Source organism: Notechis scutatus, chromosome Z (genome assembly GCF_049901735.1).
Source record: "Notechis scutatus isolate UNSWTSFEM ecotype Mainland chromosome Z, rNotScu1.2, whole genome shotgun sequence".
NCBI classification, from domain to species: Eukaryota; Metazoa; Chordata; class Lepidosauria; order Squamata; family Elapidae; genus Notechis; species Notechis scutatus.
Genome location: NC_142025.1, coordinates 59,491,848 through 59,511,017, shown reverse-complemented (window position 1 = coordinate 59,511,017; position 19,170 = coordinate 59,491,848). Strand labels below are relative to the sequence as shown.

Genomic DNA, 19,170 nt, shown 5'->3' with positions numbered 1-19,170 from the left:
GTCTGGAGGGCCATGATTTACAAAAAGGGGTGGCACGCTTTTTTATGGGAAAAAGAAACCAAAAAACAATCTTACTTTCATAGGCATTTGATTAGCGATTCCTTGATACAAAATTGGAACAAAATTAGAAAGAGACACTATATAAAAATGCCGCTTCCACAATGGAAGCGATGAGACATCCTAACAATAAAGATGTTTTAGACAAACAGGGAAAATTAAAATTGAACCAAAAACTTGAACAACAAGGAATATTTATAGACTGGTGGCCATATCTCCAACTACAGAATAGACACAAAAAGGATATAGAAGGATATGGGATTTATACAGAACTACAATATTTGGATAAATTTCTTACAGGCCCTGATGAGAAAAATATTGCAAAAATGTATAAATATCTATTAGAAGTTGAGTTAGAAGAAGAAATTGTAAAAGGCTACATGATAGCCTGGGCCAAAAATATAGGACGCAACATAGATTTAGTAGAATGGGAAAAAAAATTGGAATAGGAACTATAAGTTAACAAGATCTGCGGGCTACAAAGAAAATATATACAAATGTTTTACCAATGGCACCTAACCTCCAAACAGATTAGCAAAAATGTATCCCAACATGAATCTGGTATGTTGGAAATGTAAAGAGACAAGGTCTTTCTATCATATGTGGTGGTCCTGCCCAGAGGTGCAAAGATATTGGACCAAAATGAGGCGATGGATACAAGAAATTGTCAAATAAATAGAATTTGAATCGGAATTATTTATGCTAGGTATTTATAAAGAAACATGATAAAAAGATTAAGTACATTATATTACACATATTAACGGAACTAATTTATCTTACGCACAATGCTGGAAACATAAGAACATCCCCCCTGATGAATTGATAATTCAAAAAATCTTGGAATGTGCCAAAATGGACAAACTGGCCCTAGAACTAAAAGACAAAGAAGAGTCAGAATATTATAAAATTTGGGATATGTGGTATGATTGGCTGGAAATTAGGCAAATAGAAAATAATGAAAGTTAAAATAAGTAACATTGCTTTGTTTCCTCTATTCCAACATCCTATTCCAACATTTTCAAAGACTACTGTCAAAAAACCTAAACAACTCTAAATTGAAACTTAGTTCCTCCACTTGTTTATATCCCACCACAGCTTCCTTCCTCTTAACACTAAACTTTAGGGATAATAGCTACTATACTGTGCACTATCTTTTTAATCCACAAAATATATAATGATTGAATATGAATTCTGACTTGATGAATGTTGGAAATTACAGAAAATGTAAATGTAAATACATTTATTTACACTATCTGGATGACAGATAAATGTATATATTCGCATAACAACGTATATAAATGTATAATGCACAAGAGATAGAGATGTATCATACGAGTGTTACAGTACTGTTAATGTTATGGGTTTTTTTCTTTTAAAAACGTAAAATAATTAATAAAGTTTAATTTAAAAAAAACACTCAAAGAGCCATTTGGACCCGATTTGGACCTGAAAATAACCATCAGGAGCCACAAAACCGGGTAGGCATAGCCAACTTGATGTCACTCACTCCCACCCAGTCACATAACCCCCCCTAGCCATACCTACTCAGCCACAAAATCCTCCTCTCTCGCTCTATGTCTTTCTCTCTGTATCTCTCTGCCCCTCTCCCTTTCTCCCCCTCTCTCTGTATCTGTCTTTCTACCCCACTCTCTGTATCTGTCTCTCTTTGTATCTTTCTCCCCCTCTCTTCCCCTCTGTTGTGGCCCACCGGCAGCTGACAGAGCTGCAGTGGAACCTGGGCCAGGCCTTGAGGAGAGGCTGAGGAAGATCCAGAGGAGGGCACTGCATCAGAGGCAGAAATGGGGCCAGGGCAGGCTGGCAGTCAGCAGCTGCCTTCATACTCAGACAGCAGTGAGGTGAGAGAGCTTATGGAAACCAGTTCCCAGCCTGTGCATGTGCAGAGCTAGCAGAAGACAAGAACAATTGAGAAAGCAGGGTCGATTCAGGAGTAAGGCCACACCTCGGAGATAATTGGCCCCTCCATAGGACATAAAAGAGGAGCAAACGGGACGTGAGCTTTTGCAGGAAGCAATTAGTTCGTTTGCTCAGAACACAAGTTTTGAAAAATCCTGTTTGACTCTGTGTCACGTTTGGCTCTGCCCTGCACCTGGCAATTAGTTCTCTGGCCGCATTCCAAGTGTGATAAGGTGGGTGTTTATCAACACTCCCCTGAAAGACTGTATGTGAAGCCTTGTGAATGAATGTAATTCACAGCTGTGGAAATAAAAGTGGTTTTGCTAGGATTAAGACTGTGTTCTATGCTTTATAAGGAAGCCTAGGTCAGAACACCCTCTCTCTCTCCCTCTCCCTATCTCCCCCCCCATATCTCTCTCCCCCTTCTTTCTGCATCTCTCTCTCCCCCTCTCCCTATCTTCCCCTCTCTCTGTATTTCTCTCTCCTCCTTTCTGTCTCTCTCTATCTCTCTATCCCTTTCCCTATCTTCCCCTCTCTCTATCTCTCTCTCCCCCTTCCTCCCCTTTCTGTATCTCTCTGTGTGTGTCTCTGTCCCTCTCCCTATCTTCCCCTCTCTCCCCCATACAAACGTAAGTGAATAAACAAGCATTTTTAAATGTTATGAGGATTGCATCATTTATATAAAACTATATAGTTTTAATGACTAAAATCATCTGATTCTAACTTAAAGCATGAATAACAAGAATGATGTTGAACATATTATTTAATTTACTTTCAGCTACAGTAAATATCAGCTACAATAAGTTTAATCCATGTTACTGAGAATACATTCTAACTTAGAAATCCTTAAAACTGAAACATAGAATCTATGCATAAAAAAGGTAAAGGAGTTCCTGTGGATTTTACTCCACTAATCATTGCCGACTGTAGTGGGCAATGCTCATCTTTGTTTCAAAGTCATTGAACCAAGACTGTTGGAACACATTTCCACAGTCATTGGCGAGCATGATGTCACTGAAGTGCTACCTATTTATCTACTTGCATTTGCATGCTTTCTAACTGCTTAAGTTGGCAAGAGCTAATGTGAGGGCGCAAGCTAACCCCGTTGTGTGGCACTCAGGTCTCAAACCTGGGGCGTCAGCTTTCCAGCTGACAAACCCAGTGACTTAACCGCTAAGCCACCATGTTTCCTAATCTATGCATGATACACCCAAATTTTAGATGTGGTACGAATTCATGGATTAAGTTTTAATGTATAAATGATTTCCAGTTTAAATTGAATTCTGAGTCAGATTTACTTTTAGAATATAAAGTTTTCTAGATGTCAAAGCATGCTCCCACACAACTTACTAAGCCAAAAATCAAATGGCTTTCCAATAAAAAACATATAATATTCTTGCATCAGATCGTTTTAAACACTTTGAAGCAATATATGGTTGAGTAAAGCTTAATAAAAATATCACAGCTTGAAATGAGATTTCAACTTGTAAGATTTGTTTTGTTCTAATCTGAATCATTTTACAAAAAACATTGTCACCAAATCTGACACATGTATTTTTGAATACTCCAAATGGATTCATAACATTTAATTAGAACCCACAATGAAACTTAAAACTTTACAAAAGTGTATATTTATTTCAGTCTAAAATGTAAGTTTTTCTTGTATCTATTAAAGTTCTCGTGAGATTTTATTAGTTCACCGGGAGATGAGAAACTTTGACAAAAGGAACCACCACAGAAGGAAAAAAACTGACACTAAATCTTCCATATTTGGGAGAAACTGGGATAATTATCTATTACAGTAACTGTCTTTTAATCTGAAATTCTGAAACATACTGGTCTTTCATTAACTTTTGAACAGACATTTAAAATTTAAAAATTATCTTCACTTCATTTTCATGGCCATGAATGGCTTGCTTTAAGTGACCGGGTAGGAAGATAGGAGCAGAGATCTTATACAAACAGAAATAGTACCTGCCGTTAAAAACCTAGATATTTAACTATGCAACATAGCTGTTTTGGGAGACCTTACAAAACAAGAATAGTAAATACGTTGTTTCATTTCTGTCCTGGCTTGCTGCCCCAAGAGCAATAGATAAGTTAAGAGACAACTGCTTCTCTATCATGTTCCAGTTTTAAAAGGACATTTATAGTAGGGATGTGAAACTGGCAGCCCACAGGCTGGATGCATCATGCTCAGGCCATGCCCACCCTGGCACTGCAAAGGCAAAAATGTTGCAATATGTCACATGATGTCACGTGAGGCAATCAAGTTTCCCTACTGTAAAAAAAAAAAGCTGTTTATATGGTAACAAACACTTCCCCACCCTGAACCATTTTATTAATAAACTGTTACTGCACTCAGTTCTGTATTAAAGAAGATTTTCCTTATATTCCCTTCAATTGGGTCAATTATTCTCAAATGGAAACATATACCTTTCAAACTGAAAATAAGAAAGGAAGAAATGGGGCATTGGTCCTATCTGATATGCCTCTTCTCGGGGAGTCAATGGGAGAATTCAGATTGGATAGTCTCTAACCTCGTTGCTCTACAGACAGAATTGAATTCTGGTAACAGTACCCAGTTCTGAAACGAACATAAAGTGAATACCGCTGTCCATCTTCTTCCGAACAGCAGTCCTCTGAATGGCAGCCCTTCCCCTGACTCTGACCAGACAGTCTTCAGGGTAGGGCTGGATTCTCCCGTCGACTCCTTGAGAATAGGCATATCAGGTAGAACCAGCGCTCCTTCTCCATTGAGACAACAGAAGAATCCAGGTTGTGACATACCAAAGCTGGCTGCTGGCTGTCCTAAGGGCAGGAATTGGCCTGGTCTAAAGTCCCCGCCTCTACATGTACACCTTGTAGGACTTGCCTGCCAAAGGTCACCTCCACCATTATCAGAAGTCAATCTGATAATGTCTGATGAACTGTATCGCTGACGCCAACGTTGCAACTCGATAAATGTCCTGAACCGAGGCCTGCGTAGCCCAAGCTGCAGTAGTTGCTGCACTTCTAGTAGAGTGTGCGGTTATTCTCCTGGGCAGCAAAAGAGCCTGCAGCTCGTGGGCTTTTGCAATACAGCCCTGAGCCAATGACCCACGGTGGACGGTGTCACCCTCGGCCCAAAGTTGACGGCTGAAAGGAGATGAACAGGGATTCTGTCTTCCTAAAAGAAGAGATTCGCTTGTTGATGTAAATGCAAAGGGCCCTCCTGACGTCCAAGGTGTGCCATTTTTTCTCCAGAGTACATTTAGGCTCTGGATAAAAGTCAGGCAAGATCAACTCCTGTGAATGATGGAATAAGGAGTTCACCTTGGGCAGAAAGGTAGGGTCCAACCGCAGACCCACACTGTCTGCACGAAAAATACAAAGGTGCTTTCTAGGCCGCCAACTCTGAAATACATCTGGTCACTAGGAATGCCACCTTGCACATGAGTAAGTACAGGCTGGTTTCACACAGGAGCTCAAATGGTGTTGAAGTCAGACCCTGCAAGACCTTCGGCAAGTCCGGGTGGAGTAATGGTGTACCAACAGTGGCTTCAAATTTGTGGCTTTCCGAAGGAAGGCTCTCACCCTGGAGTGCTGGGCAAGAATGTTTGAGTCCTTGAATGAAAGCACTGAGGCCAAGGCAGCCACCTGTCTATAAAGTATTGGGGGAAAGACCCCTATCTAAACCGTCTTGCAGAAATTCCAACACATCTGATACCAACAATGAATTGGGATCCAAGAGATGGCTCATATACCAACTGCAGAAAATCTTCCACATGGTGTCGTAGATTCTGGTTGTAGAAGGCCGTCTGGCCGTCTGGATCATCTGGATGACCTTCTTGGAGAACTTCTCCTGTTTCAAGAGCCCCCACTCATGTGCCAGACAGTCAACTGGAGCCACTGTGGCTCTGGATGGCTGATAGGATCCTGGCTGAGGGAGACTCTGTTCAGGGGAATCCTCCAAGGTCTGGAGATCAACAGGCCAACCAGATCAGCAAATCATGGTTGCCTGGGCCAGTAAGGGGCTAACAACAAGCCCTCTGCCCTCTCCGATAGCACCTTCCTGATTATCCCTGGGATCAGGGGAAGGGGGGAAGGTGTACAACAGACCCTGGGGCCACCTGCATCTGAGAGCGTTGACCTCTTCCACCCCCCGGTGCTGGAAACCTTGCAAAAAATCTTGGGAGCTGAGAGTTCCCTGGAGAGGCAAAAAGGTCCAGAATCAGCCGGCCGAACCATTCCGAAATCTCTTGGAACAGACTGGGATGCAGGCACCACTCCGACTGGTCGACTGTGACCCTGCTCAACCACTCTGCCAGCACATTTGAAACCCCTGAGATGTGCTCTGTCCTTATTGATGATAGATGTCTCTCTGCCCAAAGACACAATTGGATCGCCTCCTGCATCAGGGACCTGGAGCAACTGTCCCCCTGATGATTTTTTATGGGCTTTGGTGGCCACGTTGTCCATAAGGAAAAGAACATGCCTTCCCTGAAACCTCCTGCTGGAAACTCGAATGCTAAATGGGCCACCCTGAGCCAGTTTATATTGTGAGTGAGTTCTCCTCTTTTGAACACCGCCCCTGGATAACCTGGGGTCCTACGTGAGCCCCCCAGCTGTACAGACTGGCGTTGGTGGTGATGGTCAGTCTTTGAGGCTCCTTGTATAAATACCCCTGGTCCATGGCCCGGGACTGCCACCGATGAAGTGATTGAAGTACAGCCTATGGCACTCAAACCCTCATCACTGAGTTGCCCCTGCCCACCCTCTGATAGGGGAGCAGGAACCACTGCAGGGCCTAGGCCTGGAAACGAGCCCAGGGAACAATGCCAATACAGGAGATCATTTTGCCCAGGAGCTGAGACAGCAAGGTGAGAGGGGCCCCTCTGGAGGACAGAATCTGGTCTGTCACAGCCTTGATGATGTCCCAACACTCCTGGAGGAGGAAGACTTGTCTATAATTGCCCCCAAATGTAAGAGATGAGTCAATGGGACTAGATGGCATTTGTCCAGGTTTATCAAGAACCCGTGCTCCCAAAGGACCCTGATTATGGTTATCAGATCCTCCTCCACCTGGGTCAGGAAGAGGACTTGATCAGGATGTCATACAGGTAGCACTGTATTCTGATGGGCATAGTCCTGAGGTATACTGCCACAGCCACCAGAAGCTTGGTAAATGTCCGTAGGGCTGATGTGAGGCCAAACGGAAGAGCTCTGTATTGGAAGTGGTGGCTGCCATAGCAAAACCCCAGGAACTGGCGGTGGTTTGGATGGATGGGCACATGGAGGTAAGCCTCCATCAGGTCTACCAAAGTCAAAAAGTCTCCCTCCCGAATACCCTCGAGGATTGAATGGAGTGCATCATGAATCTTCTGTATATCAGGTGCCTGTTGAGACTCTTTGAGAATCACTCACCACCACCCCAGAGGCCTTTGGGATGACAAACAAAATTGAATAAAACTCCCATCCCCTCTGGTTTCTTGGAATCGGCTGGATGGCATGGATATCCAACAAATGCTGGATTGCCGATTCCATGATGGCCCTCTTTGCAGGGTCCCTGGAGACAGGGCAGCACATAAAGGTTGTTCGGGGAGAAATTCCAGGGAAAGCCCTGATTGAATGGTTTTCCTGATCCAAGCGTCCATCATGGTCTCCTCCTATGTCTATGCAAAGAGACCCAGACAGCCTCCTATGGGGTAAAGATTCTTGATGACACTTGGTCCGCCTGAAGGCCTACCAGTGCCACAAAAGGACCTTTTGTCTCCTGGCCTCTGACAGCCTCTGGCACCAAAGGCCAGTCTATCAACATGAGGGGAAGGTCTAGGGGCCTGTTCTGATGGGGAAAGCTCGTGCCAGCCTCCCCCTATCTAAAGGAGGGCCTCCTAAAATAGGTTGAAAGCCAGTAGTCAACCCGCCTCCCCTGGGAAGGGAATATCATGAGCTTGTCTCTAGTCTCCATTAAAAATGGTTCCAGAGACTCCCCAAAGAGCCTCTTCCCCTTAAAGGGAGCTGAAGCAAGCTTCCATTTATTCTTAGAGTCCATTTGCCAATTGCATAGCCAAAGAAACCTATGAGTTGTCACAGAAGAGGCAACGGCCCGTGAAGAGAACTTGGCTGCAATAAGTGTGGCATCTGCTATTTCCTGCCTGATGGTTTGTGAAATCCAGGCTCTCATAAAAGCGGGCATCTCCTGACTCTGAAGCTCCTCTGGGCATAGCCCTGCTGCAGTAGGGGTGAAGGTTGCATCTGCTCTTACCCTATTGGAACACTGCCTTCCCGGTCCAGCTGCCACAAGCCTCTCTGACTGGTAAAAAATAGAAACCCCAGTCTCTGCAGTAATTTGGAGGTTTTCCTGTAAATTTTGTTCAATAGAGCCACTTGGTGACCAGGCTCTCAAATACTGCCTAGTATCTGAAGATTGGTCTTGCTGCAGGGCCTCATGAGGAATTTGATGCAAAATGGAGCTGCTGTCAGCCATCTTGGAGACCTTCAGAACCTTATTGAAGTCTTTATCCAAGGCTGTCTTCGGGTGGCCTGCTTCTCCTCTGCCCTAGAAGATTTTCTAGGAGCCAGAGCCCTGGCCCTAATCCTGGCTGCAGCCTCTAAACCAGCTGACCTGGGCTTCACTGAGCCTTTGACAGCTCAGTCTCTAGTCTGCTGAGGTGCTATCATCTCCTGACCAACTCCCTAGCTGCCATCTTGTGCGTGCCAAAAAAAACTGCCAGTGACAGAGGGGGGAAGGGAAATTAAAATAAAAAATAAAGCCTGAGGCCAGTTGCAATGGCTGGAGCACCTGTCAACAGCTTCAGGCAGCAAATGCAGCCAAAGAAGCTGGCAATTAATTCAGTGCACCTCCTCAAGTTTAAAGGCCCCAGAAAGAAAAATGGACTGTTTAAAACTGCAGCAAGCCCTGGCAGATCAAGAGCTTGTGAGCTTTGTGCTGGCTGCACAATTGAATAGGCAGATTTAAGCGACTCACAGCTGCCATGGTGCTCTGGGGAACTGTTAAACAGATCCAATATCCAGATCAAAGTCCCCCAAAAGGGCAAGCCTGGTCTAGAGCAGGACTTGCCAAAAGGACTGGAGATTGTTGCTGTCAAAATGGCAGTCCTATGCGATTCGCGATTGTCATGGCTGTCAGAAAAACCTCGGAGTCAGATTGAAGTATCGGACACTGACTCCGACCCCAGTCCTGCCACACGGGCTATCAGGGCCACTCTCTGCCCTCAATTCACTTAAAAACCACTAAAAACGTCAACAGTTCAAAAGTAAAAAATTCCTGGAAAATAAAAAGGCGCGAAAATACAAGACGCAAAAAACCAAAAGTGGCTAAGCCAACAAAGCTGGACAGCTGTTAAATCTGTTTGAAAAACCAATACACTAGGAAAATCCAGGGAGTAGAATGATTCTTCCAAAAACTCAATTCAGAGCCCTTTAGGGTTGTCTGAATGAGCTGAGACTGAATAAAGAACTGGGGATCATTACCAGGGGGCCATGTCCTCAGAATTCAACTCAAGTCTGTAGAGCAACGAGGCTAGAGACTACCCAAACTGGATTCTCACATCGACTCAATGGAGAATATACCCTTCATTTTTCAATTTTCAAATAATGTTCTGAAAGACGTTCCAGTTAAGTAAACAAATTAAGGATAGGGTGCGACATGTTAAAATGCCCTTGACTCCTACATTTTTATCTCATCTAGAACAGGGGCCCACAACTCTGGGCAGGAGTGCATGGCACATTGGGAACCGAGTCATGCAAGTGACGGGGAATCACACAAAGGCTCATTTGAGCATGCACAGGAGCTAGGCTGCAAATGCAAAACCATCTCCCCATCCCCACACTGCTGCCCGTCCATGGAAGCAGAAAGTTTTTTGGTTTTTTTTGGACAAACTTTATTCGTTTTTTTTTACACACACAAACAAAGCATAGGATGTAGTAACATAAAATATCTTTTCTAGAAGAAACAAATAAACCATTTTATTTAAAAAGAAGATAATTCCAAATTATCACACTTCTATAATTTAATATATATATTTATGTTATCTAATCAACTTCATATCTTTTCGAAACTTCTCTTTATTACTCCCTTTCCTTCTATTTAATCATATTTCTTCTGCCTTGAAATTATATACTCATTGAATATATTTTCATTAGTGTTCTTCCACATCCTGTCAAACATAAACAAACATTACACAAAACATAAATACATAAAACTTCTTTTTGGAAGGCGGCTTACCCCAAGTTAACTCTTTTTATACAGACTTCAATCAAAATTTATACTCACTTAATATACTATCTCATATCTTATTTAGCATTCTCTATTTTCCATATATTTTTCTCTCTCCTACTCATTCTTTTAATTCTATTTTATTTATTCCATCTCGATTAAATAATTATATTTGCATCTTTGGTCGGTTTTCTTTCAATCACCTACTTATCCTTTCTATCTAATACAATATTTCTCCTGTAAACCCAGATTGAAGTATGACAACTTTTATCTTCCCCCTAAATAACACTTAAAATAATACATATTTTCCGTACTGATTCTGCTCCGTACATTCTAAGTATTACATTTCAAAATAATAAAACAAACAAATAATATTGAATTTGATAAGTAATAATAAAACTAAAAAAAAGTAAAAAAGAAATATTAAATTTATAATATAGTAAAAACAATGTTTCATAGGAAATTAGATTCTATTATTAATTCTTAAACAATAAAGATAATATTTCATAAGAAATTAAACTCTATAATTAAATCATGGCTTCCCTTTAGTACATTTTTAAATCATATAATATTCTAATTTTCTAACTCAGCTTCAAATACTAATGTCTACAATACATTCTTATGTACTTTTGCAGAATCATTTTTATAAAATTATCTTACCCCATATCTCTGAAAAAAATTCATTTTTTAGCATCTTGTTTAATGCCTTTATGACTTCTCTTTCCTTTTCCCCTTTCTTTCTTCTCCATTCTAACTTTTTGACCCCCATCTCTCCAATTTCACTCTCTTAGTCTTCCCTCTCTGTTGTATTCTCTTTTCTGTTGCTTTCTGACATCATATCGCTTTTTCATCTCATTTTTCTTTTTCTTGGTTGCTTTTTAAGTTCTAAGTTCATCTTTTCCTTGCCCCCCTTCCGCTTTTCTTCCTCCACTAAGTGTGTTTGTCCATTAAAGATGGCTTCTTCTCCTTCATCCCAGTCTTCCTGTCGTTTGTCGTATTTCTCGATAGGTAGAAATCACCATTTCTAAAAAGTGAAAGATAGATCCAGAAGAGCCCTTATCTTCTTTTTTTCAGTCTTTGAAATTCCATTTGTAGTCCTTCAAAAGATAATGCCATTTTTTCTTTCTTTCTTTTGAAGCAACCCTAATGTCTTTAGTTCCCCCCTTTTTTAACAAAAAATTCACAGAAATCTCAAAGTCACAAAGCAAACCAAATCAGAGCAAACAGTTTCATTTAGCACTTTCTTTTTTCTATATTTTCACCTCCTAGGGTAGAATTCAAATACACAATTCCAAGATGATCTTCTAGAAGTCTTAATGCCTTTTAATCCTGTTCTTATAGGCTCAAAGCAGTCTCCTTCAGTACAGTCTTATAATAAGTCTTTATCTCTTCCCTTCCCCTTGTAAAAAATAGAAAGAATTTTAAGTTTTTAAATCCAATGTCCAGAAATCCTTTATCCCTTGGCTTTAAATTTCAAATTGAATTACCTTCGGTACCCAAGTAGATTTTCCAGATCTCCGTCTGCTATTTCTATGGGGAGGGAGAGTGAAGAAAAAAAAACTTTCCCTTGACAGCTTTCTCCGCCGCTTTCCAATCTTCTTTGGGAAACAATGTATCCTTCAGGCAATTCAAGCAATTCAGTTTCCAGGGTATTTAAGAGTTGTTATTGTCCTGGCTCAGCCAGCACTTTCACTTCTCCTGCTTCCTCCAGCACAAATCTTACCCGGCTGCAGGCTTCTTTGTGGCGGCCATTACAGACCGCCGCTCCACCACCTTGGGAAAAAGGGGTTTTTCCAGCTGAGGAGGGGGTCTGCGACACCCCCAAACCCGTCCGGATCCCCTCTTTCGGCTGCCTCTACAGGGCAGCCATATCCCCCAGACCCATTTGGATCAGGGGCACCTTGGCGGCAAGCGCAGCAGGAATCACAGAGAGTCGCAAATTCCTGCTGCCGCCAAAGCCACGCAAAACCGGAAGCCTAGAATTCCCATGGAAGCAGAAAGTTGAGGACCACTGATCTAGGAGAAAGAGGTATTTCTTTTCCAGAATTCCAGAATTAGTACATTTTAATTTATGCAGAATTCATATTAAAAAACATTCCTAAGAGATGTCTCACAAATCAATACTTTAAAAGACTATTCCAATAAAAGTATATCAAAAAGATTCAACCATGTGAAACGTATTATTTCTACATTATTTCCTACGCTGGAATTCAGTGGAAAGAAATATACCAGCACAAACTTTTAATGCAGAAAATAAAAATGAAAGGATGTGATATTTTTAAATTTGTTTTGAGCATAATTTTAAAATTAATTTCTTCATCAGATAGAAGCTGTGACTCTTTAAAGAAGTATTGTACAATTTGAAGGGGAATTAATTGAAGGTTTGTGAAGTCCCAATTAAGAAAATATATTACAAAAAGTAAGCCAGCTTCTTTTCAGAGGTATAGTCCATTTGCAAAGCACAAAGATAGGCTTGCGTAAAGCTTTGCAATGCAGTTTGTTCAGGACTGCTCAGAGAAACTTCACATTCTCAGCTTTAGTTTTGGTGTATATTAAAATGTTATCTAAGTACACCAAAACTCCTTTGCATAGGTGCTCATGAAGCACTTTATTTATAAGTTGCATAAAAACTGCAAGGGCACCCTGTAGTCCAAATGAGAGCACTTTGAACTGGAACACCCTAAGGATGTATTAAAAGCTGTTTTCCATTTGTCCCCTTCCCTAATCCTGACTCTGTAATAGGCTTCCCTCTTTTTGAGAAAATTTTCCCCTTTGAGAGATGGGCTAGCTAGCATATCTTTCATTAGAGGAAGGGGTACACGTTTTCCATGCTTACTGTGTTGATTTCTATAGTCTACACATACGCGCAAAGACCCATCCTTCTCTCAGAACAGCACTGGTGCAGCAATTTTGGGTCGTGCTGGTTGGATGAACCCCTAGGCCAGATTTTTGTCTATAAAAGCTCGCAGTTCCTCAAGTTCTTTGGGGACACGCTATACATCTTTGGCTTTGGTAGCTTAGCCCCTGGGAATATCTCAATGGTACAGTCTGTGGGGTGATGGTGGGGGGAGCTCATCAGAGCTTTCTTCGCTGAACCCCTCAGTCAAGTCCATGGCTCGGCCCTCCCAGCTATGATTGTTTCTTTCCTTGGATTTACTCCCAGTTGCTCACTTTGGTCATCTGGTCTGGTCACTCCGCACTGAAATTTTAGGGTCCCCTCTTTCCAGTTTACTCTGGTGTTCCATCTCTTCAGCCAGGTGAGTCCCAGGACTAGTGGCAACTCCATTCCGAGTGCCACAATGAATGTGAGTCTCTTATCATGAGTCTCCGTGGCTATTTCCAAGGGTTCTTTGGCAAAAGTGGCTGGTTTCCCCACTCAACCGCAGCAACTGACCCATGTAGTTGGCAGAATGTGATGGGGAACTTTAGCTTCCATAGGTGAATGCCCAATTTCCCCACCAAGGTTGGGCTTATTGAGCATCAGGTACACCCCAAGTGCAGGATGGCCGAGAGCTTTATTCTCTTTTTCCACCTGGAGATGAATAGTGTTAGGGGCAGTATGACCGGTTCAACCAGTTCACTTATCAGTGGGTCGTCTTCAGAGTCGCTTTCAAACGGATCCAGGTGTTCTCCTGGTTAGGCTGGAGTTCCCTCCCCAGTTTTCCTATGGGGTGAAACTCCATGGCCTCTCTGCTTCTCAGTGCAGTGTCTTTTTTATGGGGTGTGGCTTTCATTGGCTTTCCACTTAATAGGTGCTCAGGCTTTCGAGCAGGGGGTTTTTGAGTGGCACCCAGCTGCACAATGTCCTTCTTTCCCGCACTTGAAACAGGCAGTTGGTCACAGCAAGAGTGTGGTTTGAGGATTGAACAGCTCTCGTTTCCCCTGGGGTGGGGATCTCTTCCATATTTTACCCACCAGTTTCTGACCAAGTCAATCTCCACCTCTTCAGCCAGAATGTACCAGTCATGGAGGCAGTTTGGAGCCCCTTGGGCTAGGCAGGTGTGGTAGAGGTTGTCATTCAGCCCATCCTTGAATCAACTCACTAAGATGTCTTCTGACCAGTCTACATGGCAGGTGAGGTCTCAGAATTCCTTGGTGTATTCAGCCGGTGGCAGTGCTTCATGGTTCTGATACAGTTGTGGGCATTTCGATTTGCTAGGGGTCCTCAAAATGATGGCCGAGAGCCATCAAGAAGCACCCAAAGTTCTACAGCTCTGGGGCATTGGCATTTTGGAGAGTTACCATCCACTGGGCTGCCACTCCTTCCAGGGCCAGGGTGATGACTCGTACTCAAGTGCTCTGGGTTTGGAAATCCCCTTGGAACTGTGAACTTCATGAGACATTCTAGGACTACAAAGCTGCTAAATTTCCAATGCAGCATAGCAGGGCTTTCTGGCTATTTTTTTCTGGCTATCTTTTGCAGTCTTGCTTCTGTGGTTTTGTGGGTATTCTGTGGTCAGGCCTAGGAGGGTTGCTTGGGGGATCCTGGAGCGGGGGAGAAAGTTGAATGAGAGTATGTTGGTTCCTTTTCCCCAGGTGAGAGTTGGGGGAGGAGGATGGTTCCCTGCTTGGTGGGTTAGAGCAACTGGGTAGGGTGCTGCATCGGGTGGATGTATTCTGAGTGTGTTGGGAGATAAGGGGGGCTGGATTTGACCACTCTGCAGCAATAAGGGATGGTGTGAGTTTGAGGGCACTGAGAGCAAATGCTATAGTGCCTGTAAGGCTCACTTTGCCCCCAACAGTCTGTCAGTGGGAGTAGCGGTTTTTATCTTCTTTCCCGCTTTTTAAAGAAGAATGTTGGGGATGGGGGATGAAATGGTTCTCAGGGAAGGCAGAGGAGGAGTCCTATTTCAGTGGTGTTGGGTAACAGGAGATACGGGAGACAAGGGAGAGGGCAGGCACGGGGAACACGACCTCAAATGTTTAGTACCGATCTCATGTTCCTCTCCCATTGCACTCATCTCATTTTCCTGGTCAGCAGATCTGTGGTGGTCTTAGACTGCTTTTAAATGTGAGATCACCCTGCAATATGGCTAGCCTTATTGCTGATTTGATCCTCGAAGAGAAGGCTGATCTGGCTTGTATAACTGAGACCTGGCTGGGCTCAGAGGGAGGCGTTCCCCTTGTAGAAATGTGCCCAAAGGGTTATTGAGCATGTCACCAGTCTAGACCTCAGAGCTAGGGAGGAGGTGTGGCTATTGTTATCAGAGAATCTCTAGCAGCCTCCAGAGCCACTGTTCAACAAGTGCCCGGCTGTGAGACCCTTTTTCTTAAATTGGGCTCAAGGGATCAGGTGGGATTGCTGCTGCTGTACCAGCCTCTCTGCTGAGTGGCAGCTTCCCTACCTGGGCTCCTTGACCTCGCTGCAGGGCTGGTGGTCGAATTCCCCAGTTATAGTTCTGGGGGATTTCAACCTGTCGTCTCTGGGGGTGGGGACGGAGGTAGCCCAAGATTTCATGGAAACTATGACTTCCATGGGCCTGTCCCATATTATCAGGATCCCGAATAGTAATAGATCTAACATGGGTAAGAGCTGCTACTAAGGCCTACCTTGTAGTGATTCGTGTGGTGAAGTATAAATACTTCTTCACACTAATTGTGTCTGCAGATAATCACCCAGCAACCCTCTTTAAGGTAAGCTGTCTCCTCCTAGGGAAGGAGGAGATTGAGGTCTACCTGAAGGGGCGCACTGAGGAATTTGCGGATTTTCTGGAAGACAACATTGCTCGACTTAGTTCTTGCCCTGTTATCTGGGAACGGTTTGACCCTGTTGCTCCTGAGGAAGTGGACAGGATCCTAGGAAGTATGCACACAAGCACCTGTGTTTTAAACCCATGTCCTTCCTAGCTTGTGAAAGCTTCCCAGGAGGTGACAAGCAGGTAGACTCTGGCGGTGATGCCTCTCTACAGAAGGGGGTGGTGCCCCAGCACTTTAAAGAGGCTGTGGTACGCCCTCTTCTTAAGAAACCATTGCTGGACTCCACCCAGTTGGATAATTTCCTACCTACCTCCAATCTTCCCTTTTTGGGGAAGGTTGTTGAGAAGGTGGTTGCGCGGCAGCTCCAGGGGTTTCTGGATGGAATGCATTATCTCGACCCCTATCAGTCAGGATTCAGGCCTAGATTTGGGACAGAAACAGCATCAGTTGCACTTTTGGATTGTCTCTGGTGGGAGCGGGATGGGGTAGTGCATCCATCCTTGCTCTACTTGACCTCTCGGTGGCTTTTGATACTATTGACTATGAGATTCTCCTGGGGCAGCTTTGGGGGATGGGAGTGGGAGGCCTTGTGCTTTCTTGGTTCACTTCCTTCCTCTGTGGCCACTCTCAGTCAGTTCATAGGAGGGGAGAGATAGAGCGTTGTCTTACCTGAATACTTCTTCTCAGCACGGCGATGGAGAATCCATGGATGGGTTGACACATGCCTTTCTGCCTGGAGACTGAGTCCTTAAACTTTTACCGTGCCCCTTGTCAACTGTCACTTTCCCCAGTTCACGATGAGGGCATGTTCATCTGAAGGACTCTTTGATGGCATTGGCCCTTTCACTGTTCCTGTACTGGACAAGGGACCTGACTACCTCCAAGGGAGGGAGTGGATTCTCCATCAATATGCTGAGAAGAAGCGTTCAGGTAAGACAACACTCTTTCTCCAGCATGTCGATTGGAGAATCCACAGATGGGACATACCAAAGCCTGGCTGTCCCTATGGGCGGGAATTGTTGTGGTCCTGAATCCCCCTAGTTACATGCACTCACTGAAACACCCTTCTACCAAAGGTAGCCTCAGCCAAGGCGAAAGTTAAGTCAAATTTATAGTGGCACACAAAGGGAGATGGTGAGGACCATGTGGCCATTCTGCAGATCTCTTCAATCGAAACCTGCATCGCTCGTGCGACTGTAGTCACAGCACTTTGAGTAGAGTGGGCAGTTAATCGTCTGGGAACCAGAATAGACTGTGTCTTGTAGGCCTTTGCAATATATGCCCTTATCCAACGGCCTATGGTCAATGAAGTGACCTTTGAACCTAGAGAGGAAGGTTGGAATGAGTCAAACAATGATTCGGATTTATGGTGAGGCAAAGTCTGTTTTATGTATCTACGTAGAGACTCCTTATGTCCGGAGTGTGTCAACACTTTCCAGCGGAAGAGAAGGACCTGGACAGAAGTTTGGCAGGACTATCTCCTGGGCCAGATGGAACCAGGACTTGATCTTGGGGACGAAGGAAGGATCAAGATGCAGAATCACCCGGTCTGCATGGAAGGTGCAGAGTTCCTCACTTATGGAGAGAGTACCAAATTCCAAAATTCACCTGGCCGAAGTGATAGCCACTAAGAAGACGACTTTAAATGACAGATATTGCAGACTCATAGACCTGAGAGGCTCGAAAGGTGGCACGGTAAGGGCATTTAAAACTTTAGACAAGTCCCAAATTGGATACTTGTGTACAACAGATGGATTGAAATTAAACCCCTCCCCCAGAAAGTAGTGCACTACTGGATGGTGCCCTGTGTGTCCAAGTCCCCATAAGTCAACACCGAAGACAAGGCGGTGACCTGTCTTTGGATAGTGTTAGGGGGCTAACCCCTTGTCTAGACCCTCTTGCAAAAAGTATGCATCATTTGTATCACCTTTCTTGAAAAGTTGTCTCTCGTCAGGATCCACCTCTCAAGTGCCAGGCAGTCAGTTGGAGCCACTGAGGCTCCAGGTGGACCAAGACCCCCTGGCTGAGAGAGACCCTGTCCCAAGGGATTCTTCAAGGCCGGGACACAGAGAGACTGATGAGGTCTGCATACCATGGCTGTCTGGGCCAATGGGGTGTAATGAGTAAAATCTCTGCCTGTTCTACTAAAAATTTCCTGATCCCTCCTGGTATGATGGGAAGGGAAGAGAAGGGAATGCATACAATAGGGCCATGGGCAACGGAGGGCGTTGATTCCCTCTGCTCCCCATGTTGGAAATCTCATGAAGTATCTGGGCAGTTGCGAGTTCATCGTGGTAGCGAACAAACCCAGGACCGGGCGGCCAAGTTCCTGGAAGATGTCCGGGTGCAGCCGCCACTCAGAGTGGTCCACCATGCTCTGGCTGAGAAAGTCCACCTGCACGTTTGTTGCCCCCGAGATGTGTTCCACCTTGATGGAACTCAGGTGAGCCTCTGCCCAGAGAAATAGTTGGTCCATCTCATGCATGAGAGACCTCGAATGGATGCCCCTTTGGCAATTGATATGTGCTTTTGTGGCCACATTGTCTGTCAAGGTCAGTAAATGTTATCCCTCTACCGTGGCCTGGAAGTGTCGAAGGGCGAAGTGGATTGCTCAGAGCTCCAGCCAGTTAATGTTGTTCTTGAAGTCTGTCTGAGACCATTGTCCTTGAGCCAGCTGTTGCTGAAGATGGACTCCCCATCCGAATAGGCTGGCATCTGAAGTAAAGGTCAGGCATCTGGGCTCCTTGTACAAAGTTCCCCTGGCTATTGCTGGGGACACCCACCACCTGAGGGACCTGAGTGTCTCTAACGATACCCTGACCTTGTCGATGGAATTGCTGCCCTCTGCTCTCTGGAATGGTAGCAGGAACCATTGCAGAGTTCTTAGGTGCAATTGGGCCCAAGGTTCAATGGCTATGCACGAGATCATCTTTCCCAGGAGCTGAAACTGACCAATGGAACAAGACGTTCCATTCTGATTTGGGTGACTAAGGACTTGATACTGTCCTGTCGCTCCTGGGAAAGATAGACCTCGCACAGCCTGGTGTCTATCACTGCTCCTAAATGGAGCAGTCAAGTAGTTGGTACCAGATGACTTTTCTGAAAATTTATGGAAAATCTGTGTTCCTTAGGAACACAAATTGTCGTTTCCAGATCCTTTGAGATAGCAGAGACAAGGAAGATAGGATGAGGATATTGTCCAGGTACCACTGGAGGCGCACTGCGATTGTTCTTAGGTGCGTGGCCAGTGCCTAGGACCTTTGTGAAGGACCTGGGGGCAG

At 44.3% G+C, this 19,170-nt stretch overlaps 1 protein-coding gene and 1 long non-coding RNA gene across 3 annotated transcripts in view; one reads left to right on the top strand and one right to left on the bottom strand.

Moving 5' to 3' along the window:
- TRAK1 (trafficking kinesin protein 1) overlaps positions 1–19,170 on the bottom strand; it is a 289,447-nt gene that overhangs the window by 263,933 nt on the left and 6,344 nt on the right. The gene's annotated exons all lie outside the window — the stretch shown is intronic.
- Positions 11,383–11,728, top strand: LOC148128892 (uncharacterized). The gene is made up of 2 exons (XR_015745609.1): positions 11,383–11,418; positions 11,610–11,728. It is a non-coding gene; the product is annotated as an uncharacterized LOC148128892 (long non-coding RNA).